This window comes from Oryctolagus cuniculus, chromosome 8, assembly GCF_964237555.1.
Source record: "Oryctolagus cuniculus chromosome 8, mOryCun1.1, whole genome shotgun sequence".
Lineage (NCBI taxonomy): Eukaryota > Metazoa > Chordata > Mammalia > Lagomorpha > Leporidae > Oryctolagus > Oryctolagus cuniculus.
Genome location: NC_091439.1, coordinates 142,184,918 through 142,192,984, shown reverse-complemented (window position 1 = coordinate 142,192,984; position 8,067 = coordinate 142,184,918).

The following is an 8,067-nucleotide window of genomic DNA, read 5'->3' as shown; positions in this document are numbered from 1 at the left end:
ACACAAAAAAATGGGAAAACCTGCCATGCTCATGGATTGGAAGAATCAATATCATCAAAATGTCCATTCCCCCAAAAGCAATATACAAGTTCAATGCAATACCAATCAAAATACCAAAGTCATTCTTCAAAGACCTAGAAAAAACGATGCTGAAATTCATATGGAGAAACAGGAGACCCAGAATAGCTAAAGCAATCCTTAACAATAAAAACAAGGCCGGAGGCATCACAATTCCAGACTTTAAGGCATACTACAGGGCAGTTATAATCAAAACAGCCTGGTACTGGTACAAAAACAGATGGATAGACCAATGGAACAGAATAGAAACACCGGAGATCAATCCAAACATCTATAACCAACTCATATTCGACAAAGGACCTAAAACCAACCCCTGGAACAAGGACAGCCTCTTCAACAAATGGTGCTGGGAAAACTGGATGTCCACATGTCTCAGTGTGAAGGAAGACCCCTACCTTACACCTTATACAAAAATCCACTCAACATGGATCAAAGAACTAGAGATGTGCCACGACACCATGAAACTAATTGAGAGCATAGGGGAAACCCTTCAAGATATCGGAATAGGCGAAGAATTCCTGGAGAAGACCCCACAGGCACGGGTAATCAAAGATAAAATAAACAAATGGGATTACCTCAAATTGAAGAGTTTCCCAACAGCAAAGGAAACAGTCAGGAAAGCGAAGAGGCAACCAACAGAATGGGAGATGTTATTCGCAAACCACACAACAGATAAAGGATTAACAACTAGAATCTACACAATGATCAAAAAACACCACAGAATCAAAACAAACAACCCAATAGAAAATGGGCCAAGGACCTTAACAGACATTTTTCAAAAGAGGAAATCCAAATGGCCAACAGGCACATGAAAAAATGCACAGGATCCCTAGCCATCAGGGAAATGCAGATCAAAACCACAATGAAACCTCACTCCGGTTAGATTGGCTTACATACAGAAATCAACCAACAACAGATGCTGGTGAGGATGTGGAGAAAAGGGGACACTAATCCACTGTTGGTGGGAATGCAAACTGGTAAAGCCACTTGGAAGACAGTCTGGAGAGTCCTCAGAAACCTGAATATAGCACTACCACAGGACCCAGCCATCCCACTCCTTGGAAGATACCCAAATGGAATTAAAGGGGTGAAAAAAGCCATTTGCACCTCAATATTTGTTGCAGCTCATTTCACAATAGCTAAGACATGGAATCAACCTAAATGTCCATCAATGGATGACTGGATAAAGAAACTATGGGATATCTACTCTATGGAACACTATACAGCAGTAAAAAAACAATGAAATCCGGGCATTTACAACAAAATGGAGGAAGCTGGAAAACATCATGCTGAGTGAAATAAGCCAGTCCAAAAGGGATAGATATCACATGTTCTCCCTGATCGATGGCAACTAAATGAGCACCTAAAATGATACCCATTGAAGTGAAATGGACACTATGAGAGACAATGACATGAGTAGCCCTTGTCTAGACTGTTGAGGAACAACTTACTATTTTGTTCCTTTAGTATTTTTGTTGTTGTTGTTGCTCGGTTTGCTCTACACAAGACCACTGGTTGAACTCTGCAATCAATGCACAACCATGCTTAAGCGTTTAAAATTAACAGAAAATTGATCTCTGTGGAACATGGGAGTGGGAATAAGAGAGGGAGGAGATATATAGGATGGCACATACTCACTCAGACCTACCTCCAATGGTGGAACTGGAAATGTGCCAGGGGATTTCAACTCAATCTTACCAAGGAGGCAGGTACCAATGCCAGCACACTTGGTAAAGTGACAAATATAAATACACAACTGATCAAAAAGATAGGGTAAGTGTCAAAGAGATTACACAAATAAGACCAGTGTAAGCAAATAATGAAAGATAGAATCAAAAGGGAGAGAATGATCCTGCGGGGGAAGCAGAACACACAGCAGACTCATAGAATGTCAGATGCCCAAAACAGCACTCCTGCCTCAGAATCAACCCTTGGGACATTCAGATCTGACTAAAAGGTCCATGAGAGTCTCACAGGCATGGAAAACCATGACACGGTGGCAAAAAACAATCTAAATGAAGGATCCTGGTGAACAACACCCCAGCAGAAGGATCAGGCCATCAAGGAGAGAGGCGCCTTTCTCTGAAGGGAGGAAGGAACCTCCACTGTGATATGGCCTTGACTAAACAAATTCAGAGTTGCTGAACTCAAGGGGCTTCCATAGCCTAGACAGCTCATAGCAAGAGTCTCAGGTGATTGCTGACATCATAAATAAGAGTGCCAATTGTTAAATCAACAACGGGAGTTACTGGGTTCATGCTCCCCATGCAGGATCTCTGTCCTTAATATGTTTAACTATGAAACTCAAAAACAACACTACTAGTCGAACAATACCCTATACCTGGTTCGGTTGTGTGAGTGCAACCTGTTGAAATCCCTGCTTAGTATATACTAAGTTGATCTTCAAGATATGAAGGTAATTGAAAATGAAACATGACGAAGGGTGGGATGGTAGAGGGAGTGGGTGAGGGGAGGGCCACGGAAGGGAGAGAGGTCGGGGGGGAAGCCACAACAATACAAAAGATGCATTTTATATTCTACTTAAAACTATTGGTTGAACTCTGTAATTAATACACAATTACTCTTAGGTGTTTAATTAATGCTATAACTAGTACTCAAATAGTATTTTACACTTTGTGTTTCTGTGTGGGAGCAAAATGTGGAAATCTTTACTGAACATATGCTAAAATGATCTTCTGTATATAAAGATAATTGAAAATTAATCATGATGTGAAGGGGGAGAGGGAGTGGGAGAGGGGAGCGTTGTGGGTGGGAGGGAAGATACGGGGGGGAGGAGGCTATTGTGGTCCATAAGCTGTACTTTGGAAATATATGCTCATTAAATTAAAAAAAAAAGAAAAAAGAAAGAAATAAATAGACAGTCTTCTTATGTTACAAAGGAGAAAGAACTAGAGAGGTAAAATGACTTGCCAGTGTCTCTTAGCTGTTCTAGGGCAGAAGCAAGATGAGTTGTCAGGTACCTCTCCTATATTACCTGCCTCAACCAGATGAGCCCATAATTTTAAGGACATCAAACTTAGGCACAATGCATTCACATGGACTTTTTAAGGTTACATGACAAAAATGTATCAAAGCCAAATGTAAAAATTATTGCCCACATCTTCTCTCTTCTCTATCCATTATGTAAGTTTGATTTATAATTATACATTATTCACATATCATTTACATCCAAGAATTATTTTTGCTGAATTTAACAATGAAAATACTTTTAGCCATTAAGCCATTTTATTGGAAGACACAGACACTGTTTTTTTGTTTTGTTTTGTGTTTTAATTTGAGAGGCAAAAAAAAAAAAAAAAAAAAAACCAGAGAAGATTCACCCTCTGGTTCACTGCTCAAATGTACACAATGTTCAGGGATGGCCTTGGAGCAGGGAACTCAATCATTTGAACCATCACACTGCTGCCTTCCAGGATCTGCATTGGCAGAAAGCTGCAGTCAGGGGTCAGAACTTGGAATCAAACCCAGAAACTCCAGTATGTGACACTGGCATCTTAACCACAAGGCTAAATGCTGTCTTCCTGACATGCTTTCTCATCAGTCATTTGAAAATAAAAGCTAAGTCAGACCTGCAATCTAAGATTTTGGAGTCCTCGGGTATGTGTATGCAAGTTAATGCATGAAAGTTATTTAGGTGCTCAAGAGTCTGTAGTTTAGAGAACAGAAGAGGCCAACATCTGTGACAGGATGTCAACATTTGGGAGACGTGTTGTGCTCTATTCAGAGATTGAGAAGGACAAGTCAACAGATTGCTGTAGCACCAAGGGAGAATGCTATTCTAGAAGCTAGAGAAAAAAATTGAAAAAAAAAATTCACTTTTTAAAAGATTTACTTACTTATTTGAAAGGCAGAGACAGAGATAGAGAGAGAGAGAGAAAAAGAGAGAGAGAGAGAAATCCAGCTCCCATCTGCTGGTTCACTCCCCAAATGGCCACTTTGACTGGGGCTGGGTCAGGCCAAATGCAGTAGCTGGAACTCCATCCAGGTTTCCTGTATGGAAGGCAGGAACTCAAGAACTTGGATCATCTTCTGCTGCTTTCCAGATGCATTAGCAAGGAGCTGGATAGGAAATGCAGCACCCGAGATGCAAGATGGTGCTCATATGGGATGCCAGCATCACTGGCAACAGATTAACCTGCTGGATCACAATACTAGCTCTGAAAAATAAAGTTAGGTAAAACAATTCAAAATATCAAAGAAATGTCAAATAAAATGCTAAAGATGGCATTATGGTGCAGTGGGTTAAGGTACCACTTGGGATGCCTAAAACACATATCAGAATGCCTGGGATTGAATCCTGCCTCTGCTTCTAACCCAGCTTCCTATTAATGTGCATGGGTGGCACCAGATGATGGCCCAAGTACCTAGGGCTCTAATACCCATGTGTGAGATCTGAATGGAATTCCTGGCTCCTTGCTTCAGCCTGACCCAACTCCAGCTGTGTGGGCATTTGGCAAGTGAATCAGCAGGTGAAAACACCCCTCCCAGCACTGTGGTTTTCTGTCTCTCTCTCTCTGCCCCTCTCCCACCCTCTCCTTGTCCTTCCCTCCCTCCATCCCTTTATTTCCCTCCCTGTCACTCTGCCTTTCAAATAAATAAGCCTATTTTTAAAGTTAACAGGCCGTTGGATTTATGATATCCATAATCATTTGACTAAAGATTTTGTATTTGATTCTTAATGAAATATGGATGCCTTTTTGTTCTCTTAGTCACTTTTGTACAAGAGAGTAACAAGATAAAAACTGTTCTCCAACAAGTTTGATCTGATCACTTCACATAGGATAGACTGAGATGAGAAGAAATTGCAAGACAGAATAAAATTTTGCAGATAAGAAATGAAAATAAAACTAGGGTGATATCAGTAAGGCCAAAATGAGGAAGGAAATACAATCCATGCTTTGCAAGACATGCAAATATATGTATTATTTATAGGAAAATATAAATAAAAGCAAATATGAGAGGTTTTCAGAAAATTTGTGGAAAATTATTATTAAAAGATGTTTATTTTATGCAACAAATTTTGAAATCCTCCTTAAAAACTTTAAGCAAAATGCATATTATGCAAAATGATACATGGATTTCAAACTTCTAAAAAAATTCTTATTTATTTGAATGGCAATTATATTGGGGGTTGTGAAGGAGAAGATACAGATATTTCCTTTACTGTTTCACTCCCAAAATGTCCACAATAGCCAGATCTGGGCCAGGGTGAAGCTGGGAACCATAATTCCATCTGAGTCTCCCTCATGAGTGGTAGTGTCTCCAGTAGTTGAACCATCTTCCTCTGCCTTCTCAGATACACTAGCAAGAAGCTGGATTAGAAGCTGAACACCTGGGACTCCAACTGCACTCTGATATGGGATGCCAACATCACATGCTTAACCTACTGCATCACAAAGATGGCCATTCAAAATAAATTCTTGAACATTTAAAAGACCTGTTGCAATCCAAGTGCATAGATACTTGCTAAGCATAAATGCTAATGCAGGTGCCAGAAGTGTTGGTATCAGGGATGTCTTGGTAAAGAAGTAGGGAACTAGGCAGGTTACTCAGAAGCCAGGCAGCAGTGTTTTAGAGTTGAAGAGAAGGTATTAGTTGGTAAATTATGTATTAACTTCCAACTGGGAGATCAGTAATTGAGTCAAGGTGGAATTAGTCATTTAAATAGGCATGTAGTCAAACCAGTAATGACAACCTCTTTATTTCTAAACACAGAAATTATTTTAAATGAGACATACTTATCTAAATACTGTAGGCGAGACTCCAGTTGTCAAAAGTTGTAATGACCAAAGGCCAGCGCTCTCTGAGGCAGCATGGAGACTGCAGAAGAATGCAAAACACCTGAACCAGTCAGCCACAGACAAAAGTGTCTGCAGCTGATGCAGGACTCGCAGTCTTTAGATGACAGACATATGTTTCACAACTAGAAAGAGAAAAAAAAAATACCTGAGAAGAAGCAGAGAGCTAGGGACAGACATAGAACCATGGGATTCTAGGGTATAACTTCTTTGGTCCTCCATGGTTACCTCCACTTAGCACACAGGCAGGGCCTAGAGCTTTGTACTACCCACACCCTCTCCTCCCATAAAGAAAAATAGGACTTGAACTGTGTGGTGTAGTAGTCCAAGTCTCCACCTGCAATGCCAGCATTCCATGTGGGTGTCAGTTGAAGTCCTAACTGCTCCTCTTCCTATCCAGTTCTCTGCTATAGCCTGGACAAACAGTGAAATATGGCCCCTGCACCCACATGAGAGGCCCAGATGAAGCTTCTGGATCCAGGCTTCAGATTGTCCCAGATCTGCCCATTGTGGACATTTGGGGAGTGAACCAGTGGATGGAAGATCTCTCTCCCTCTCTGCCTCTCCTTCTGTCTGTGGCTCTACCTCTTGAATAAATGAGTGAAATCTTTAAAAACATAAAAAGTTGGAGGAGCCCATGGAGAAGTGGTACATCCTGGATGAGTCCCTGGAGAAGAGGGCAGAGTGAGTGCAGAGCTCATCCAGATGTGTCTGGGGACAGTTTCTCCACTACTACATTTTAATGGGGACAGCAAACACTCCCACACACACCCTGCAGAGGCTTAATTGCCGAATCCTTTCAGACACCAAGTATTGGGTCAGGAGCTAAACACAAGGATTGGGTCAGGAGCTTCCTGTAGAGCTGCAGCTAGGGGAACAGGTCCCACTCACAGATGGAGGGGATGGGGACAGGCCACACCCCACCAAACACAGATCAGGTCAGAAGCCGCTGACCAGCTGGGAGCTTTCTGGCCTCATCTCCTGGATCTCTTTTTTTCTGACAAGCTCTTCTTCCCACCCTCATTGCTGGGAGGGATGCACTGAGGCAGTCCAGGTCAGGTCCAGGTGCTGTCTTCCAATGTTGTATTTTTCTTGCATCCCTAGCTTTTAAGACAGTAACATCTGCTCCCGTATCAATTAAATCCACAAAGGCAATGTCATCTAAATATAAGGTCAATTTTGGCCTCAGATTGAAGATAGGCATCGACCAGTTAATGGTGGTGGGACTCCCTCTTACTTGCTGGGCTGAGGGCCGCCCCACTGGAACTTTAAATGTTTGGTCTTGCAATCTTTTGCCCAATGAAAGCCTTTTTTATATCTGGGACACAGCGTTTTGGGCTTGCCCCATCTTTTTGCGTTTGGGCAGTTTAGCCATAGGTGTCCTATTTCCTGACATCCCCAACAAACTGGAAGGTCATTAGACTTCCTTGTGTTCAATTTGTTAATGGCTGCAGTTAGGGCCTGTATGGGTGCATCAGCAGGGTTTACCTCCTTTGTGGCTACTATCCATTTAGAAATCTCTTCATTATAGACTGGGGCAATTTCTGCTTTTGCCTCTTTTGTAGCACCTTCCCAAGCTAATTGTTTGACCAAATTGTCTTCATCAGGGCCAGGCAGTAATCTTTTCTCTACTGCCTCCAAGACCCTGGCAAGGAAATTGGGGAACCATTCACCTAGGCCTGGAACTAGATTTCTAAAGAGCTGACTGTAATCAGGAGGATTTATATTTTTTAAGGCTTTAAGTGCCAAATCTCTGACCTGATCAAAATAGGCAACTACTCCAATGCGGACCTGTTCTTGAGGATAAATGTAGGTGCCATGGCTTGTAAGCATATCAAAGGTTACTGCTATTCCATAGGCAGCATCATTCCTTGCCACAGTTTCAGCCTCTTCCTCATAGGAGGCTTTCCACTGTAAGAACTGTAGTCTCGACAAACATGCTTTGAGTAGTGCAACCCAGTCAAAATGAGTTTGAAGGGTTGCTGCCCATTGTGTGAGCACTTGTTCAACGTAGGGAGAGTCAGGACCTGACTCTTGAGAAGCCTTTCTTAGCATAGTAAGGTCCTTTATGGGTGTTGGAATCCAGGGCCTGAATTCTGCACCCTCTCCTACATTAACAGCAAATGTGCAGGTGGGACGGGGTCCAGCTGCTGCCCTAAGAGCTGGGGGT